General features: G+C 45.4%; 1 pseudogene; it reads right to left on the bottom strand.

Annotated features, from left to right (window-relative positions):
• LOC132225607 (histone-lysine N-methyltransferase PRDM7-like) overlaps positions 1-21,492 on the bottom strand; it is a 63,824-nt pseudogene that overhangs the window by 2,118 nt on the left and 40,214 nt on the right.

Below are 21,492 nucleotides of genomic sequence, written 5' to 3'. Positions count from 1 at the left end.
CACAAAATAATGAATGAATGCATGTTAACACACACATTTCATTTAGAAATATGCAGTAAATGAAGAAGAAACAGCTAAAGTGTTAGAAAACAAAAACAACAACCCACAAACAACCACCTTGATGAGAGAGCTGGTTAAGTGCCTGAAACCTTTTTTTTTTATTATTATTTGTTTTGCCTCTAACCCTTTCAGCACTATATGACGCTGTGTATTTTGTGCATGAAGTATTTTTTAAAATGGAACAAAAAAAGCCCCTGGCCAGTGTGGCTCAGTTCATTGAGCATTGTCCCGTTCACCCAGAGGTAGCCAGTTTGATTCCTGGTCAGGGCACATGTCTGGGTGGTGGACTTGATCCCCAGTAGGGATAATGCAGGAGGCAGCAGATTGATATTTCTCTCCCTCTCCCTTCATCTCTGTCTCTAAAACCAATAAAAGCATATTTTTAAAAATTAGAACAAAAATAAAAATATTAAAATTGTTCCTAAGTATCAAAAACCTATGTGATGAGCCATCAATTTCTGAAGCATCTGATTTGAAGCTTTGCTGACTCTAGAGTGGAGTTTACTCTACTTGAGAGTTGGAGCATGAAAACTTCTAAGAATTCTTTCTTTCCATGTTGAAGAAGAGTGGTGCCCACCTTTCCCGGCCACAAGCTCTGTCTTCCACTTGCTGCCCCACTTGATGCCCAGCTTTTGGCCATACTCTTCTCCATACCAGACCAGCAGCTCACAGCCCGTCCTCACGACCCGGCAGGTTCGGTAGAAAATCTGCCTGTGATATTGAAAGGCCACCAGGTTCTATTCTTGGTCATCCCGGGCGCAGTTCACATACCTGGCGTTGAGGCAGATGAAAGGAAAGAAAACCAGAGGCGATGAGTTTCCACTACCTGTCATATTCGTGTCCAGCTCCTCACTGACGCTTAAGGCCCTCAGCACTGATTGCACCCACACCCATGCTCCTGGGGAAACTTCTGTTCAATGTCCAAGCCTCTGTCACAATGTCATGTGAATTCCTGTCTCTAAGTCCTGCTCACAGTGCTCATCCTGCCTAATGCCATTTCCAAAGCCTCATTCCAGACTTCCCCATCAAACCTGGTGACCTCTAGCTTCTCTAAGCTGTAAGTCAGGTTCGGTGTTACACCACAGAACTCGGGGCTTGATCTAGGACTCACATCATTCAACACTCAGTCCAAGTCTACCTTCTCTTCAGAGGCCTTTGTCGAGTCTCCCCACACTTTATTGAAGGCATCATTCAGTTGCCTCCCCCAGGTTCCCACAGAAACGTGGAGGTCTCTCTGTCTTAGAAAAATAACACAGAACAATAGTAGTTTATTCATAATCTGTCTCCCCTGACACAAGAGAGCCCCTCAGGAAAGGGCCATGAGCACTATTACTCTGCAGGCTCCAACACCCAGTTGTAGTTAGAACTGAGTCTGGGATGATGTGCTGCCCTCACAGGTTTAGACTATCCTTGGTTCAAGGCTACCTGGGCACTGGGCACTTCTTGAAAAATAGGAAAAATAGAGTTAAATGTTTATGAAATAAAATGTTTCATGTCCGTCTGCAGTAAGTCCTCCCTAGGGTCATGGATTGTGTAATCTGTGTAAGTAATGAATTCCTTCCTCTAAACTGGAACATAGTAGGTGTTTAACTAATGTCCATTAGATAAATCACAGAGTAATACAGGGTCCTCAAGGTTTTCCCAGTCAGAGCCCAAACTAGAGACTTCTATTTTGAGGTCAAATGCTATACTTTTACATCCTTTTTTCCTAAATGTCTCTAGATGTTAAAGATCACTGTATGGAGAAAAAAGGGGAACAGAGAACTGAGGGAGACCATTAGGGAGGCATGATGGGAAGGACAGACATGTGGGTTGTGAGGCATGAGTATCCTCTTTAGCACCCAGAAGCCTAGTGACCTTACCTCATCCAGTTGGCCTGAGATGTATCCTTTCCATCCACATACTCATAGCAGTTTCTCCCTTTGGTGATCTGCATTTCAGGAAAAGAAGTTAAAGGCCGTGTGTGTGTGTGTGTGTGTGTGTGTGTGTGTGTGTGTGTGTGTGTGTGTGTGTGTGTGGTTGTGTGTATATAATAGAAGAATTACTTTATTCTACTGTCATCAAATCTCTTTCAGCCTGCATGGTGACTCAACTGCCAATGGTGATCTCAGGATATTTTTCTTACTCATCATCTACACGTCGGAATTGATTTGTCCACTAAGCAGGAGCCCCCAAGGGAGGAGTCTGTACCACTTTGCTCCCATTTACCCTCTGATCCTTAGAGAGGAGCTCCATGTTCATGCAAAGTCCGCCCAGTACACAGAGCTAACTAACCATATGGTCCCCATCCATGTCCTAGCATGTAGAAGGTGGGGGCCCCCCAAGCCACAGGAGGGACGGGGAAGCCAGAGGACAGGGAAGAGGTAAAGTTCTCACCAGCCAGGAGTAGCCGCTGTTGGCTGTGGCTTCATCTTCTGTGATCTGACCCTCATAAGGGCCAAAGTGCAGGCCCTCGGGCAGATCACATTCCTCATTCCACACTCCAAGCCCAGCCTCAGGGATGCCTGATGGTCCGATTCTCAACCCAGGGGGCAGAGTGAGGGCTGAGCGGTTGGCATGCCCCTTGTCCGCGGCACTGTCTTTTACAAACGTAGGAGGCCCATGCACAGCACAGCTGTCAATGAAGAAGTTCTGACACTTCTCACAATCTGGAGGCAAGAGCAACAGGGAAGAGGGAGGGTGCAGTGCATGTTCCTGGACATGAAGAGCTTCGGAAAGAGCTCACATCAGTGAGCCTCAATCCTGTACTCCCGGTCACGAGAGGAAGGGAATGATTTGGGCACCCAAAGACCAAGTGAAATTCTTGCATCAAGACATAACATGCTCCTTGGTGAGGGTGAGCTTACATAGGTAGTCATCGTCCTGGGGCTCGCTGACCTCTTGGTAGACACAACACTTCCTCTCTCGTAGGCTATACATCTTCACTTCGATCTCCTTTCTCCTGAGATCTACATGGGAGAAGGGCAGGTGACTGAGGGGATGAGGTCTGGAACATTAGTACCTATCTTATCAGAAAACACACAATGTCCTACCATGAAATGATTGCCTGTTCTATTATAGTATGTGGTATTTTCCTCCATTAACTAAAAGACTAGCACTCCACACTGACTATTGGTGGCTGATTCAATTTTAGTTTCTAGATGATCCCATTCTGAGGTTCAACCTCCCAAGCTTTGGTCATTCATAAAGTATGTATTGAGGGAACATTATGCGTTAGGCACTGAGTAAAGACCTGGGCACACAACACCAAGAGAATATGGTTGCTATTATCACAGATGGATTTATTGGACAACTTGCATGTGTCAATTGTTTAAGGTTTAATTTAATGCTATCAAACAATATGTGGCCCATGTTTCCTTATGTTCACTTTACACATTAGCATTCAGGAGCTCAGAGAGTTGGTAAGATTAGCTCAAAGCTTCAGTGATAACTCCAGTTTCAAATCCAGGCCTATGCAAAGTCCACCCCACATACCTAGGCTACACTGATTAGCCTTTCTAGAAGAATTAGTGGAACTGAAATCTCCAAATTATGTAACTTACCCAATTTTGATCTAGGGTGCTGTCCAGAGGGACTTGCTTCTCCAGGAGGGGGCACTGGTTTCTGAGTCTGCTCTGAGCCACTTGTGGTCAACAAATTTGCTGTTCCTGACAATTCCTTCAAAGTAGACTCATTACTTAATGACGTCCTGGACTTTGCCTTCAATGTGGAAGTCCCATATTAAAAGGTAACATGCATTTATTTAATTATGTAGGGTTTATGATATATTTTCACATACATGACTTCAATGAACACTTCAACAACTCTGAAATACCCGGGAAGTATGAATATTAGAGGAAAAAGAAATGGCCAATGTGGGTTGTGAATTGAAGACTAGAACCCACGCCTTAAGGATCTTTTTTTTTTTTTTTTATAGAACAGTGAGAGTGAAAGATACTGGGAAGAAAATAAGTCATAGTTGGGCCCTAACCAGTGTAGCTCAGTTGATAGAGTGTCAGCCTGCGGATTGAAGGGTCCTTAGTTCTATTCCGATCAAGGGCCAGTGACTTGGTTGCAGGATCCTCCTCCCTGGCCCATGCCCTGGTCTGGACTTATGCAGGAGGCAACCAATCAATGTGTCTCTCACATTGATATTTCTCTCCGTCTCTCCCTCTCTCTTCTATTCTCCCTAAAAATCAATGAGAAAATATCCTTGGGTGAGGATTAAGAATAAAAAAGAAAGAAAGAAAAATAGTTGGCAGAGCCCTGGCTGGTGTAGCTCAGTTGGTTGAACTGAAGGGTTGCCGGTTCCATTCCCGGTCATGGTACATGTCCTTGTTACGGGTTAGATCCCAGGTGGGGGTCTGTGTAGGAGGCAACCGATCCATGTTTTTCTCTCTCACTGATGCTTCTCTCCCTCTCCCTTCCTCTTTCTCTCTAAAATCAATAAAAACATATATTTTTCAAAAAAAATGGCTGGCAGAAACCTATCATGAAAATAAGGAAAATGATGCTAAAACTAGAGACCCAGTGCACGAATTCATGCACCAGCGGGGTCCCTCATCCTGGCCTGTGGGATCAGGCCAAAACTGGCTCTCCGACATTCCCCGAGAGGTCCTGGATTGCGAGAGGGCACAGGCTAGGCTGAGGGACCCCACTGGGGCACGATCGGGGCTGGGGAGGGACGCGGGAGGTTGGCCAGCTGGGGAGGAACCGCAGGAGGACTCCAGGGTGTGTCCGGCCATCTCGCTCAGTCCTGATCAGCTGGACCCCAGCAGCAAGCTAACCTATAGGTCAGAGCGTCTTCCTCCTGGTGATCAGTGCACGTCATAGCAACTGGTCTACTGGTTGACTGTCTGCCCCTTGGTGGTCAGTGCACATCATAGCTAGCAGTTAGTGGCATTAGCATGTCATCATCATATTATGCTTTGATTGGTTGAACAGGCGACTGGACACTTAGCATATTATATAGGATGTGCAAATTACTATATCACGGAAAGAATATTTGTAATTAGAGTAGTTTGTTCCCACCAATTCTGTTTGAATAAGTTTGTGCTACTAGCTAGTTCTCTTCATTTTTCCTGACCTATAACATGCTAATTCTTAATGTTATAATGAACATGACATATAACGGTGTTCACCAAAGTGTTCTGTGAGCTCTTTGATACAGTGTGAATGTCAAATTACAGTCCTGCTATCAATGTACCTCTCAGTCTTCTCTGTATTTGAAATCACATGTAAATTATCTTCATTATTTTTTGACCCTATTCTAGTTTAATTTGTAAATTTTAAAGCACTCTTTCAGCCAACATTCAGGGGCCCTCAGGGACCCTGAGCTGGGCCTGGGACTTCTGGAAGAGAAAAATCTGGTGTGAACCAAAGAGCTCACAATGCAGACGTAGGCAGGCGGAGCAAATGATTCAAACAAGATGACACTGGCCTAATTAGAGCTCAGAGAAAGAAGCCATGCTTCTTACTGGAATGAGCATTCAAAACCAGTTCCAGATGGATGAGCTTCTATTGAATAGTGTGTCATCTCTATGAAGTTCTTAAGTCACTTTATTTATTGTTTCTCAATTGTCAAACCTGAAGCTCCCCAGAGTTGAGAGATGCTTTCTTTTATTTGACCAGGAGGCTCTGATGCTGGGGTTCCTATGTCCTTCTTCATGGGGGACCATGCACCGTGCAAACTGCCTATATGTCAGTAAGCTTCCGCGAGTCGGAAGTCTTAGTGCATCTCTCACGGCAGCATAGTGTTTGGAATCATCAGTCAGTGAAAGATGTAATCATGTATGGATAAGACAGTGGAAACTGCATAAAAGTATGGAAATTTTAATGAGCTTGTAAGTGGTTTAGAGATGAAGCTATGGATTAGAGTGCATGCCCACCAATACTGTGATCTCAGAGATATAATCAAACACTTGTATATGTCTGAAACCTCAGTTTCCTCATCAGAAACGGTGATAGTTATAGTACCTACCTCATAGGGTTGTGGTAAGGTTTAAGTGAGTTTATTCACGTAGAATTCTTAGAGTCTGAAGCATTGTGAAGATAAAACCCGTGGCAGCTACTATTGTAGCTGATGTTATTAACGACTGAGATGATATTGGGCATTTTGTTGAAGAGGTCAGGAAAGAAAGGTGGCAGTTTCTAGGATGCACTCTGATTTTTTCTCCTCTTCCCTGCATTTGCATCCAGGAGGAAGATTTTCTTTTCAACAGGATTTGGGAAATACTCACCTTCTGATGTTTATTCTGTTCCACTCTGAAGGCCACCCAAGAAGGTTTAGCTAAAAGATGGTGAGAAATCAATAATACTATAATTTCAGAGAGGAAGGGAGAGAGCGAGGGAGAGAGAGAGAAACATCAATGATGATAGAGAATCATGGATTAGCTGTCTCCTGAACACCCCACAGCAGGGATCGAGAGCACAACCTGGGCATGTCCCCTGACTGGGAATCGAACTGCGACTTCGTGGTTCATAGGTCGATGCTCAATCTCTGAGCCACGCCTGCCGGGTCAGAAATCATTTTTGGTTGGTAATTATTTCAAAATCTGGAGATTCTTATTTTTTCAGAATTCTGAATCAGAGAGTGATCTAAGGACAGACCAAGGATGATTGGAAAATGTTTTTTGATGTTTCATTAGGCTTATGCTTTTATTAGGAGCATCAGCTAATTTTCTTAAAATGTTTAAAAATAGACAAAACCCCATCTGTACTTCATCCTCTGTTCAATATATATATATTTAAATTGGCCTAGCCCTGGCTGGGCGGCTCAGTTGGTTGGAGTATTGTCTTGTACACCACAAGGTTTCAGGTTTGATCTGTATTGGGGTGTACACGGAAGGCAACGGATAAATGTTCCTCTCTCACATTGATGTTTCTGTCTCCCTTTCTGTCTCTCTCCTTTCCTCCCTCTAAATTCAATGAATATCCTTGGGTGAGGATTTAAAAAATAAAATTGCCCTAAATAGCAAAAAATAAAAAAATTGGCCTTTCATGACACACATATAATGACAGTCACGTACTGCAAAGAATCTCTACTCTGCAACCTGGCCCTTTCTCCTCTCTGCCTTCTGTCTTCACACTGGCCTTGTCCAGTCCAATGGCACCAGGACCACCTTGCCTCCTTTCTTTCTTATCCTTCCTCCTTTGCACATGTGGACTGTGCCACCTTTCCTAATCACTAGATTCTGATCAGCATCACACGGTCTTAGGAACAAAGACTCAGGTCTAGTCACCACAGAAACAGAGTTTCGGGTAAGTTAGAGATAACGTCGTGACTTCAGCTATGTTCCAACCTCAGACCCATGGAACTACAGACCCTACCAACCTGACTTTCATGAAACCTGGCAGATGATGCCATGGCTGACATGGAACCTGATACAACAGTGAACTACTTCCTACCCTGGCCCACAACCCAACCCCCTAACTACCATGAGTTATAATTTTCCCATATGTCCCCATGCAGGTCTTAGAGCACTGCTCACCCGTCAGACCTTCCTCCTTCTATGTGATGACAACTCTTCTGAATTAGTTATTTTTTACTCACTTTTATATTTTTGTATACTTGTTTGTTAATGTTCTATATCTATATAATTATAGTATTATTCTTTATTTTATTTTATATTATTTTTTGTTGATCTGTTTCTTATCAGTTTGTAAGTACTCGGTGAATTAAGTTATTACATTTGTTCCTCTTTTTCCCCCCCATAACTCCACTCTTCCCAGTTCCCACCCCACCCTCCGCCCTCACTCCCCACCCACTGTCCTCATCCATAGGTGCACGTTTTTTGTCCAGTCTCTTCCCGCATCTCCCACACCCCTTTCCCCCCAAGAATAGTCAGTCCATTCTCTTTCTATGTCCCTGATTCTATTGTGATCGCCAGATTATTTGTTCACTTGATTCTTAGATTCACTTGTTGATAGATGCATGTTTGTTGATCATAATTTGTATCTTTACCTTTTTTCTTCTTCTTCCTCTTCTTAAAGGACACCTTTCAGCATTTCATATAATACTGGTTTGGTGGTGATGAACTCCTTTAGCTTTTCCTTATCTGTGAAGCTCTTTATCTGACCTTCAGTTCTGAATGATAGCTTTGCTGGATAAAGTAATCTTGGTTGTAGGTTCTTGGTATTCATCACTTTGAATATTTCTTGCCATTCCCTTCTGGCCTGCAAAGTTCCTGTTGAGAAATGAGCTGACAGCCGTATGGGTATTCCCTTGTAGGTAACTGAGTTTCTTTCTCTTGCTGCTTTTAGGATTTTCTCTTTGTCTTTTGCTCTTGGCATTTTAATTATGATGTGTCTTGGTGTGGCTCTCTTTGGATTCCTTTTGTTTGGGTTCTCTGCGCTTCCTGGACCTGTAAGTCTATTTCTTTCACCAGGTGGGGGAAGTTTTCTGTCATTAATTCTTCAAATAGGTTTTCAATATCTTGCTCTCTCTCATCTTCTGGCACCTGCCTGTGTGGGTAATGCACTTTCCTGTTTGTGGACCTATTTTCCTGTGAGGGCATCGCAACTTCCTGTGGGGGAATCTTAATTTCCTGTTGGGCAACGGCTCTTCCCTTGGAGGAAACAAACTTGCTGTGAGGGAACCCTCAAACTGTATGGGAAATGTACTATCCTGTATGCTGACCTATTATGCTGTGAATGAATAGTTCCTTCATGTGGGGAAACAACACTTCCTGATGGGGAAAAATTCTTCCTCTGGAGGAAATGTCCCTTCCTGTATGGACACTTCATTCTTTGTCAGACACTCACGTTCCTGTGTTAAGAACTTTCTTCCATTGAAGGAAACGCAAGTTTCTATGGGGGGAAAAACTTTCCAAGGGTTAACCCTCCTTCCTGTGGGGGAAATGTCCGTCCCGTGTAGGAACCCATTTTATACTGGGGAGTGTAACTTTTGTTTTAGGAACCCCTCTTCCCGTTGGGGAAATGCACTTTCCTGTGTGCAGACTTATTAGGCTGTGAATGAATAGTTCCTTCATGTAGGGAAACAAAAATTCCTCTGGGGGAAAAATTCTTCATCAGGGAGAAATTTCCCTTCCTGTGTGGACACTTCATTCTTTGCCGGACACTCACGATCCTGTGTGAAGAACTATCTTCCATTGATGGAAACAGAACTTTCTGTGTGGAAACAAAATTTGCCAATTATGTAACCTTCTTCCTGTGGGGGAAATGTCCATTCCGATGGAGAAACCCATTTTATATTGGGGAGTGTCACTTTTGTTTTAGGAACCCCTCTTCCTGTTGGGGAAATGCACTTTCCTGTGTTCAGACCTATTAGGCTGTGAATGAATAGCTCCTTCATGTAGGGAAACAACCATTCCTCTGGAGGAAAAATTCTTCATCAGGAGGAAATGTCTCTTCCTGTGTGGACACTTCATTCTTTGTCAGACACTCACGATCCTGTGTGAAGAACTATCTTCCATTGATTGAAACACAACTTTCTGTGTGGAAACAAAATTTGCCAATGATGTAACCTTCTTCCTGTGGGGGAAATGTCCATTCCGATGTAGGAACCCATTTTATATTGGGATGTGTCGTGTCACTTTTGTTTTAGGAACCCCTCTTCCTTTGTGGAAATGCACTTTCCTGTGTGCTGATCTATTTTCTGTGAGGGTCTCACACCAACTGTGTGGGAAATGCACTTTCCAGTTTGTGGATCTATTATCCTGTGAGGGCATTGAACCTTCCTGTGGGGGAATCATAACTTCCTGTTGGGCAATGCCTCTTCCTATGGAGGAAACAACCTTGCTGTGAGGAAACCCTCTCACTGTACGGGAAATGTACTATCCTGTATGCTGACCTATTATGCTGTGAATGAATAGTTCCTTCATGTGGGGAAACAACACTTCCTCTTGGGGAAAAATGCTTCCTCTGGAGGAAATGTCCCTTCCTGTATGGACACTTGATTCTTTGTTGGACACTCACGTTCCTGTGTTAAGAACATTCTTCCATTGATGGAAATGCAAGTTTCTGAGGGGTAAAAAATATTGCCAAGGGTTAACCCTCGTTGCTGTGGGGGAAATATCCGTCCCGTGTAGGAACCCATTTTATACTGGGGAGTGTCAGTTTTGTTTTAGGAACCCCTCTTCCCTTGTGGAAATGCAGTTTCCTGTGTGCTGATCTATTTTCTGTGAGGGTCTCACACCTACTGTGTGGGAAATGCACTTTCCAGTTTGTGGATCTATTATCCTGTGAGGGCATTGAACCTTCCTGTGGGGGAATCATAACTTCGTGATGGGCAAGGCCTCTTCTTGTGGGGGCAACAAACTTTCTGTGAGTAAACCTTCTACCTGTGGGGGAAATGCACTATCCTGTATGCGGACCTATTATGCTGTGAATGAATACTTCCTTCATGTGGGGAAACAATACTTCCTCTGGGGGATAAATTCTTCCTCTGGAGGAAATGTCCCTTCCTATGTGGACACTTCATTCTTTGTGGGAATTGCACATTCCTGTGTGCAGAACTATCTTCCATTGATGGAAATACAACTTCCTTCTTGAAAAAAACTACAGAAATGTGAACACTCCTACCTGTGGGGAAAAAGTCCCTTCCTGCTTAGTAACCTATTTTCCTTCTTGGGAGTGTCACTTTTGTTTTGGGAACCCTTCTTCCTGTGGGGGAAATGCACTTTCCTGTTTTTGGACCTATCTTCCTGTGAGGGCATGTCAACTTCCTGTGCGGGAATCATAACTTCCTGTTGGGCAATGCCTCTTCCTGTGGGGGAAACAAACTTCCTTGAGGAAACCTTCTAAATGTGGGCAAAGGCACTATCCTTTATGCGGATCTATTATGTTGTGAATGAATCGCTCCTGAATGTGGGGAAACAATACTACTTCTGGGGGAACAATTCTTCCTCTGGAGGAAATGTCCCTTCCTGTTTGACACTTCATTCTTTGGGTGACATGCACGTTCCTCTGTGCAGAACTATCTTCCATTGATGGAAAGGCAACTTCCTCTGTGGAAACAAAACTTCTGGACGGTGGACCCTCCTTCCTGTATTGGAAATTTCAATTCTGTTGTAGGAACCCATATTCTTTTAGTGGAGTGTCCCTTTGTTTTAGGAACTCTTCTTCCTGTGGGGGAAATGCACTTTCCTGTGTGAGGATCTCTCTTCCTGTGAGGGTGTCGCACCTACCCGTCTTGGAAATGCACTTTCTTGTATGTGGACCTATCTTCCTGTAAGGGTATCGCACCTTCCTGTGGGGGTATCATAACTTCCTGTTGGGCAACACCTCTTCCTGTGGGGGAAACAAACTTCCTGTGAGCAAACCTTCTAACTGTGGGGGAAATGCCCCATCCTGTATTCGGACCTATTATGCTGTTAATGAATAGTTCCTTCAAGTTCTCAACAACACTTCCTCTGGGGAAAAAAATCTTCCTCTGGAGGAAATGTCCCTTTCTTTGTGGACACTTCATTCTTTGTAGGACACTCACGTTCCTGTGTGAAGAACTATCTTCCATTGATGGAAATGCAACTTTCTGTGTGGAAACAAAACTTGCCAAGGGTGACCCCTTCTTCCTATGGGGGTAATGTCCCTTCCCCTGTAGGAACCCATTTTTTATTCGGGAGTGTCACTTTTGTTTTAGGAACCCCACTTCCTTTGGGGGAAATGCACTTTCCTGTGTGTGGATCTCTTTTCTTGTGAGGGTGTCTCATCTACCTGTGTGGGAAATGTACTTTCCTGTTTGTGGACCTTTCTTCCTGTGAGAGAATCGCACCTTCCTGAGGGGAATCATAACTTGTTGTTGGAGAATGCATCTAACTATAGGGGAAACAAACTTCTTTTGAGGAAACCTTCTTCCTGTGGGGGAAATGCACTTACATCTATGTGGAACTATTATGCTGCTAATAAATTGCTCATTCATGTGGGGAAACAACATTTCCCCAGGGGGAAACTATTCTTCCTCTGGAAGAAATGTCCCTTCAGTGTGGACACTTCATTCTTTGTGGGACATGCATGTTCCTTTGTGAAGAACTATCTTCCATTGATGCAAACGAACATCCTGTGTGGAAACAAAACATCCCAAGGAAGAACCCTCCTTCCGGTGGGAGAAATGTCCATTCCGGTGTAGGAACAAATTTTATATTCAGGAGTGTCACTTTTGTCTTAGGAACCACTCTTCCTTTTGGGGAAATGCATTTTCCTGTGTGCTCATCTCTATTCGGTGAAGGTGTCCCACCTACCTGTGTGGGTAATGCACTTTCCTGTTTGTGGACCTCTCTTCCTGTGAGAGAATCTCACCTTCCTTAAGGGAATCATAACTTGTTGTTGGAGAATGGCTCTACCTATAGGGGATACAAACTTCTTTTGAGGAAACCTTCTTCCTGTGGAGAAAATGCACTTACCTTTATGTGGAACTATTTTGCTGCTAATCAATTGCACATTCATGTGGGGAAACAACATTTCCTCTGGGAGGAACAATTCTTCCTCAGGAGGAAATGTCCCTTCCTATGTGGACACTTCATTCTTTGTGGGACATGCACGTTCCTGTTTGCAGAACTATCTTCCATTGATGGAAACACAACTTCGTTGTTGAAAAAACACTTCAGGTTGGTAAACGCTCCTTTGTGTTGGGGAAATGTCCCTTCCCGTTTAGGAATCTAGTTTCCTATGTGTGAGTGTCCCTTTTGTTTAAGGAACCCTTCTTCCTGTGGGGGAAATGAACTTTCCTGTGTGCGGATATCTCTTCCTGTGAGGGCGTCACACCTTCCTGTAGGGGAAATGGACTTTCCCGTTTGTGGACCCATCTTCCTGTGAGGGAATCTCAACTTCCTGTGGTTGAATCGAAACTTCCTGTTCGAGAACGCCTCTTCCTGTGGGGGATTAAACCTTCCTGTGTGGGAACTTTCTAATAGTGGGCAAATGCACTATCCTGTATGCAGATCTATTATGTGTGAATTAATCACTCCTCCATGTGGGGAAACAATACTTCTTCTGGGGGAACAATTTTTCCTTGGACGAAATATCCCTTCCTGTGTGGACACTTCATTCTTTGGGTGACAGGCACGTTCCTCTGTGTAGAACTATGTTCCATTGATGGATAGTCAAATGCCTGTGTGGAAACAAAAATTCTGGACTGTGTACACTCCTTCCCGTGATGGAAATGTCAATTCTGGTGTAGGAAAACATATTCTTTTGGGGGAGGGTCCCTTTGGTTTTAGGAGCCCTTCTTCCTGCTAGGGAAATGCACTTTCCTGTGTGCTGATTTCTTTTCTGTGAGGGTGTCACACCTACCTGTGTGGGAAATGCATTTTCCTGTTTGTGGACCTATCATCCTATGAGGGCATCACACCTTCCTGTGGGGGAGTCATAACATCCTGTTGGGCAACACCTCTTCCTGTGGGGGAAGCAAACTTCCTGTGAGGAAACCTTCTAAATGTGTGCAAAGGCAATATGCTGTATGCGGATCTATTATTCTGTGAATGAATCACTCCTCCATGTGGGGAAACAATACTTCTTCTGGGGGCACAATTCTTCCTCTGGAGGAAATGTCCCTTTCTATGTGGACACTTCTTTATTTGTGGGACATGGAAGTTCCTGTGTGCAGAACATTCCTCCATTGATCGAAACGCAACTTCCTTCTTGAAAAAAACCTACAGGACAGTGAACACTCCTTCCTGTGGGGAAAATGTCCCTTATGGTTTTGGAACCTATTTTCCTAAATGGGAGTGTCCCTTTTGTTTAGGAACCCTTCTTCCTGTGGGGGAGATGCACTTTCCTGTGTGCTTATCTCTCTTCCTGTGAGGATGTCACTCCTGCCTGTGTGGGAGATGCAGTTTCCTGTTTGTTGACCTATCTTCCTGTGAGGGCATCTCACCTTCCTGTGGGGGAATCGTAACTTTCTGTTGAGCAAGGCCTCTTCCTGTGGGGGCAACAAACTTCCTGTGAGGAAACTTTCTAACTGTGGGGGAAATGCACTGTCCTATATGCGGATCTATAATACTGTGAATAAATCACTCCTTCGTGTGCGGAAACAATACTTCCAGTGAGGGATAAATTCTTCCTCTAGAGGAAATGTCACTTCTTATGTAGACACTTCATTCTTTGTGGGACATGCACGTTCCTGGGTGCAGAACAATCCTCCATTGCTGGAAATGCAAGTTCCTTCTTGAAAAAAAACTACAGGACAGTGAACACTCCTACCTGTGGGGAAAATGTCCCTTCCGGTTTAGGAACCTATTTTCCTATATGGAAGTGTGCCTCTTGTTTAAGGAACCCTTCTTCCTGTGGGGGAAATACACTTACCTGTGTGCGGATATCTCTTCCTGTGAGGGTGTCGCACCAACATGTGTGGGGAATGCACTTTCCTGTTTGTGCACCCATCTTCCTGTGAGGGAATCTCAACAACTGAGGCTGAATTTAAACTTCCTGTTCCAGAAGGCCTCTTCTTTTGGGCGAAATAAACTTCCTGTGAGGAAACCTTCTAACTGTGGGGGAAATGCACTATCCTGTATGCAGATCTATTATCCTGTGAATAAATCGCTCCTCCATGTGTGGAAACAATACTTCTTCTGGGCTAACAATTTTTCCTCTGGAGGAAATATCCCTTCCTGTGTGGACACTTCATTCTTTGGGTTACAGGCACGTTCCTCTGTGCAGAACGATTTTCCATTGATGGAAAGGCAACTTCCTATGTGGAAACAAAAATTCTGGACGGTGTACCCTCCTTCCTGTGATGGAAATGTCAATTCTGGTGTAGGAAACCATATTCTTTTGGGGAGTGGCCCTTATGTTTCAGGAGCCCTTCTTCCTGTAGGGGAAATGCACTTTCCTGTGTGCTGATTTCTTTTCTGTGAGGGTGTCACACCTATCTGTGTGGGAAATTCACTTTCCTGTTTGTGGACCTATCATCCTATGAGGGCATCGCAGCTTCCTGTGGGGGAATAATAACTTCCTGTTGGGCAACGCCTCTTCCTGTGGGGGAAACAAACTTCCTGTGAGGAAACCTTCTAAATGTGGGCAAAGGCACTATCCTGTATGCGGATCTATTATGCTGTGAATGAATCGCTCCTCCATGTGGGGAAACAGTACTTCTTCTGGGGGAACAATTCTTCCTCTGGTGGAAATGTCCCTTCCTGTTTTGACACTTCATTCTTTGGGTGACATGCACGTTCCTCTGTGCAGAACTATCTTCCATTGATGGAAAGGCAACTTCCTGTGTGGAAACCAAACTTCTGGATGGTGGACCCTCTTTCCTGTGACTGAAATGTCAATTCAGATGTAGGAACCCATAATCTTTTAGGGGAGTGTCCCTTTGTTTTAGGAACTCTTCTTCCTGTGGGGGAAATGCCCTTTCCTGTGTGAGGATCTCTCTTCCTGTGAGGGTGTAGCACCTACCTTGTGGGAAATGTACTTTCCTGTATGTGGACCCATCATCCTATGAGGGAATGGCACCTTCCTGTGGGGGAGTCATAACATCCTGTTGGGCAACGCCTCTTCCTGTGGGGGAAACAAACTTCCTGTGAGGAAACCTTCTAAATGTGTGCAAAGGCAATATGCTGTATGCGGATCTATTATTCTGTGAATGAATCGCTCCTCCATGTGGGGAAACAATACTTCTTCTGGGGGCACAATTCTTCCTCTGGAGGAAATGTCCCTTTCTATGTGGACATTTCTTTGTTTGTGGGACATGGAAGTTCCTGTGTGCAGAACTATCTTCCATTGATCGAACCACAACTTCCTTCTTGAAAAAAACCTACAGGACAGTGAACACTCCTTCCTGTGGGGAAAATGTCCCTTATGGTTTTGGAACCTATTTTCCTAAATGGGAGTGTCCCTTTTGTTTAGGAACCCTTCTTCCTGTGGGGGAGATGCACTTTCCTGTGTGCTTATCTCTCTTCCTGTGAGGATGTCACTCCTGCCTGTGTGGGAGATGCAGTTTCCTGTTCGTGGACCTATCTTCGTGTGAGGGCATTGCACCTTCCTGTGGGGGAATCGTAACTTCCTGTTGGGCAACACCTCTTTCTGTGGGAGATACAAATGTCGTGTGAAGTAACCTTCTAACTGTGGGGGAAATGCACTATACTGTATGTGGACATATTATGTTGTGAATGAATAGTTTGTTCATGTGGGGAAACAAGACTTCCTCGTGGAGAAAAATTCTTCCTCTGGAGAAAATGTCCTTCCTTTGTGGACACTTCATTCATTGTCGGACACTCACGTTCCTGTGTGAAGAACGATCTTCCATTGATGGAAACGCAACTTTCTTTGTGGAAATAAAACTTGCCAAGGGTAAACCCTCCTTCCTGTGGGGGAAATGTCCCTTCACGTGTAGGAACCCATTTTATATTGGGGAGTGTCACTTTTGTTTTAGGAAGCCCTCTTCCTGTTGAGGATATGCACTTTCCTGTGTGTGGATCTCTTTTCCTGTGAGGGCATCCCACCTTCCTGTGGGGGAATCGAAACATCCTGTTGGGCAACGCCTCTTCCTGTGGGGGAGACAAACTTCCTGTGAGGAAACCTTCTAAATGTGGGCAAAGGCAATATCCTGTATGCGGATCTATTATTCTGTGAATGAATCGCTCCTTCGTGTGCGGAAACAATACTTCCAGTGAGGGATAAATTCTTCCTCTAGAGGAAATGTCACTTCTTATGTAGACACTTCATTCTTTGTGGGACATGCACGTTCCTGGGTGCAGAACAATCCTCCATTGCTGGAAATGCAAGTTCCTTCTTGAAAAAAAAACTACAGGACAGTGAACACTTCTACCTGTGGGGGAAATGTCCCTTCCGGTTTAGGAACCTATTTTCCTATATGGAAGTGTCCCTTTTGTTTAAGGAACCCTTCTTCCTGTGGGGGAAATACACTTACCTGTGTGCGGATATCTCTTCCTGTGAGGGTGTCACACCAACATGTGTGGGGAATGCACTTTCCTGTTTGTGCACCCATCTTCCTGTGAGGGAATCTCAACAACTGAGGCTGAATTTAAACTTCCTGTTCCAGAAGGCCTCTTCTTGTGGGCGAAACAAACTTCCTGTGAGGAAACCTTCTAACAGTGGGCAAATGCACTATCCTGTATGCAGATCTATTATCTTGTGAATAAATCGCTCCTCCATGTGTGCAAACAATACTTCTTCTGGGCTAACAATTTTTCCTCTGGAGGAAATATCCCTTCCTGTGTGGACACTTCATTCTTTGGGTTACAGGCACGTTCCTCTGTGCAGAACAATTTTCCATTGATGGAAAGGCAACTTCCTATGTGGAAACAAAAATTCTGGATGGTGTACCCTCCTTCCTGTGATGGAAATGTCAATTCTGGAGTAGGAAACCATATTCTTTTGGGGGAGTTGCCCTTTTGTTTCAGGAGCCCTTCTTCCTGTAGGGGAAATGCACTTTCCTGTGTGCTGATTTCTTTTCTGTGAGGGTGTCCCACCTATCTGTGTGGGAAATTCATTTTCCTGTTTGTGGACCTATCATCCTATGAGGGCATCGCAGCTTCCTGTGGGGGAATCAAAACTTCTTGTTGGGCAACGCCTCTTCCTGTGGGAGAAACAAACTTCCTTTGAGGAAACCTTCAAAATGTGGGCAAAGGCACTATCCTGTATGCGGATCTATTACGCTGTGAATGAATCGCTCCTCCATGTGGGGAAACAATACTACTTCTGGGGGAACAATTCTTCCTCTGGTGGAAATGTCCCTTCCTGTTTTGACACTTCATTCTTTGGGTGACATGCACGTTCCTCTGTGCAGAACTATCTATAAATTGATGGAAAGGCAACTTCCTGTGTGGAAACCAAACTTCTGGATGGTGGACCCTCCTTCCTGTGACTGAAATGTCAATTCTGGTGTAGGAACACATAATCTTTTAGGGGAGTGTCCCTTTGTTTTAGGAACTCTTCTGCCTGTGGGGGAAATGCACTTTCCTGTGTGAGGATCTCTCTTCCTGTGAGGGTGTAGCACCTACCTTGTGGGAAATGTACTTTCCTTATGTGGACCTATCTTCCTGTGAGGGAATCGCACCTTCCTGTGGGGGGATCATAACTTCCTGTTGGGCAACACCTCTTTCTGTGGGGGAAATAAACGTCCTGTGAGGAAACCCTCTAACTGTGGGGGAAATGCACTATCCTGTATGCAGATCTATTATCCTGTGAATAAATCGCTCCTCCATGTGGGGAAACAATACTTCTTCTGGGCGAACAATTTTTCCTCTGGAGGAAATATCCCTTCCTGTGTGGACACTTCATTCTTTGGGGTACAGGCACGTTCCTCTGTGCAGAACTATTTTCCATTGATGGAAAGGCAACTGCCTATGTGGAAACAAAAATTCAGGACGGTGTACCCTCCTTCCTGTGATGGAAATGTCAATTCTGGAGTAGGAAACCATATACTTTTGGGGGAGTTGCCCTTCCTGTGGTGGAATCGAAACTTCCTGTTGGACAACGCCTCTTCCTGTGGAGGAAAAAACTTGCTGTGAGGAAACCCTCTAACTGTACGGGAAACGTACTATCCTGTATGCTGACCTATTATGATGTGAATGAGTAGTTCCTTCATGTGGGGAAACAACACTTCCTCGTGGGAAAAAATTCTTCCTCTGGAGGATGTGTCCCTTAGTGTATGGACACTTCATTCTTTGTCGGACACTCACGTTCTGTGTTAAGAACTATCTTCCATTGATGGAAACGCAAGTTTTTGTGGGGGGAAAAACTTGCCAAGGGTTAACCCTCCATCCTGTGGGCAAATGCCCATCCCTTGTAGGAACCCATTTTATATTGGGGAGTGTCAGTTTTGTTTTAGGAACCTCTCTTCCTGTTGGGGAAATGCACTTTCCTGTGTGCAGACCTATTAGGCTGTGAATGAATAGTTCCTTCATGTGGGGAAACAACAATTCCTCTGGGGGGAAAATTCTTCATCTGGGGGAAATGTCCCTTCCTGTGTGGACACTTCTTTATTTGTCGGACACTCACCATCCTGTGTGAAGAACTATCTTCCATTGATGGAAACGCAACTTTCTGTGTGGAAACAAAATTTGCCAAGGACGTAACCTCCTTCCTGTGGAGGAAATGTTCATTCCGATGTAGGAACCCCTTTTATATTGGGGAGTGTCACTTTTGTATTAGGAACCCCTCTTCCTTTGTGGAATGCAGTTTCCTGTGTGCTGATCTATTTTCTGTGAGGGTCTCACACCAACTGTGTGGGAAATGCACTTTCCAGTTTGTAGATCTATTATCCTGTGAGGGCATTGAACCATCCTGTGGGGGAATCATAACTTCCTGTTGGGCAAGGCCTCTTCCTGTGTGGGCAACAAACTTTCTGTGAGGAAACCTTATACCTGTGGGGGAAATGCACTATCCTGTATGCGGACCTATGATGCTGTGAATGAATAGTTCCTTCATGTGGGGAAACAATACTCCCTCCAGGGGAAAAATTCTTCCTCTGGAAGAAGTGTCCCTTCCTATGTGGACACTTCATTCTTTGTGGGAAATGCACGTTCCTGTATGCAGAGCTATCTTCCATTGATGGAAATGCAACTTCCTTCTTGAAAAAAAGCTACAGGAATGTGAACACTCCTACCTGTGGGGAAAATGTCCCTTCTGGTTTAGGAACCTATTTTCCAACTTGGGAGTGTCCCTTTTTTTTTAGGAACCCTTCTTCCTGTGGGGGACATGCACTTTCCTGTATGCTGATATCTCTTCCTGTGAGGGCGTCAGGCCTTCCTCTGGGGGAAATGGACTTTCCTGTTTGTGGACCCATCTTTCTGTGAGGGAATCTTAACTTCCTGTGGTGGAATCAAAACTTCCTGTTAGAGAACGCCTCTTCCTGTGGGGGAAAAAAACTTCCTGGGAGGAAACCTTCTAACAGTGGGCAAATGCACTATCCTGTATGCGGATGTATTATGTGCGAATTCATCGCTCCTTCATGTGGGGAAACAATACCTCTTCTGGGGGAACAATTCTTCCTCTGGAGGAAATATCCCTTCCTGTGTGGACACTTCATTCTTTGGGTGACATGCACGTTCCTCTGTGCAGAACTACCTTCCTTTGATGAAAAGGCAACTTCCTGTGTGGAAACAAAACTTCTTTATTGTGGACCCTCCTTCCTGTGATGGAAATGTCTCTTCTCATTTAGGAACCAAAATTCTTTTCGGGGTGTGTCCCTTTCACTTAGGGAACCCTGCTTCCTGTGGGGGAATTGCACTTTCCTGTGTACAGATCTTTCTTCCTCTTGCAGGCCCCACACTGGGGATCAAGCCCACAACCCGAGCACGTGCCCTGACCAGGAATTGAACCCTGATGTCCTGGTTCATAGGTCGATGCTCAAGCACTGAGCCACCACTGAAGGGCGGGAGAGGGAAGGTCATGGTCCCAGGTCGTGTGTTTGGGTACCAGCTTCAGGAGCTCTCCTCCAGAAACAGGTGCTGTGCTAGGTGCCTCGGGCTGAGGTGTGACGGGCCCTCACTGCTTGTGCCTGCTCCCTGCATGGACGTCCGCTCTGTTGTAAGAAAAGCGGGGCCTCTGGTTGCTGGGACCCCAAAGCCTCCTCAGGCAGACGCTTACCTGTTCCCAGGAGCCTAGCTGGACTCCCACCCATGGGCCCATGAGGGTCGGTGCTCCTGGCCTCAGTGGACATTACCTGTGAACCAGTGGCCAGGAATGACCGACACTGCCTGCCTGCTCTGCTCATGCGGGTCCATGGCCCATCAGTCTCCCCATAAGAAACGTGCAGTTAAGGATTTCAGACAGGTCAGGGGAGGGTGAGACCCGCAGAGCCAGGTACAAGGCCAGGCACCAGAAGCTGCTGCGAGGTGGGCGTCGCACACACTGTGAGGTGAGGTGCACCCAGCAGCTCTCAGCTGGGTGGTGAGGGCCTTTGTCCTGGTCACTCTCAGTGCCACCTGCCCAGGTTCAGTGGGAGGGGGTGCTCGGGGGAGGAGCATGCCTGACCCCATGCCCCCTGCTCCGGCAGCCGAGTCCACGCAGAACAGTGGAGCTGCTTGAGCTCTAAACTGGCCCCTGGGCCCCACTCCCTCTAACTCCCTTGTCCACCTCAAGGCCTGGCAGACCCTGTTCACTGAGAGATGCGTGTTTTAACAACCCTGAGCCAGAGGCCCCGGTGCTGACCACACTCTGAATGACACTCCAAAGCCTGGGTCACCCTCCCGCTTTATAGCTTGCAAAGAGGCACAGAGACTTTGGGGGTCTTGCCTTAGGACACACAGTTGTGAGGGCAGAGCTGAGACTCAAACCCTTGTGGACAGACCTGGCGCCCACATGGTATGCCCCAGGCGAGATGCCAATGCTACAGAGGCAGCAAGAAGAGGGCGACCAGTGCCCGGACTGAGGCAGCACAGGTGTGTGCACAGGCACACGGGCACAGACACACACACACACACACACACACACACACACACACATATATACACACACATGCAAACACACACCTGCACACACACTCTGGCTTTCACCTCTGAGGCTACAGAGGTCTAAAGAATCAGGGGAGGA

The sequence above is a fragment of the Myotis daubentonii genome, chromosome Y, assembly GCF_963259705.1.
Source record: "Myotis daubentonii chromosome Y, mMyoDau2.1, whole genome shotgun sequence".
In the NCBI taxonomy this organism is placed as follows: Eukaryota; Metazoa; Chordata; class Mammalia; order Chiroptera; family Vespertilionidae; genus Myotis; species Myotis daubentonii.
The sequence above is the reverse complement of the archived record's forward strand: the minus strand, read 5'-3'. Positions and strand labels throughout refer to the sequence as shown.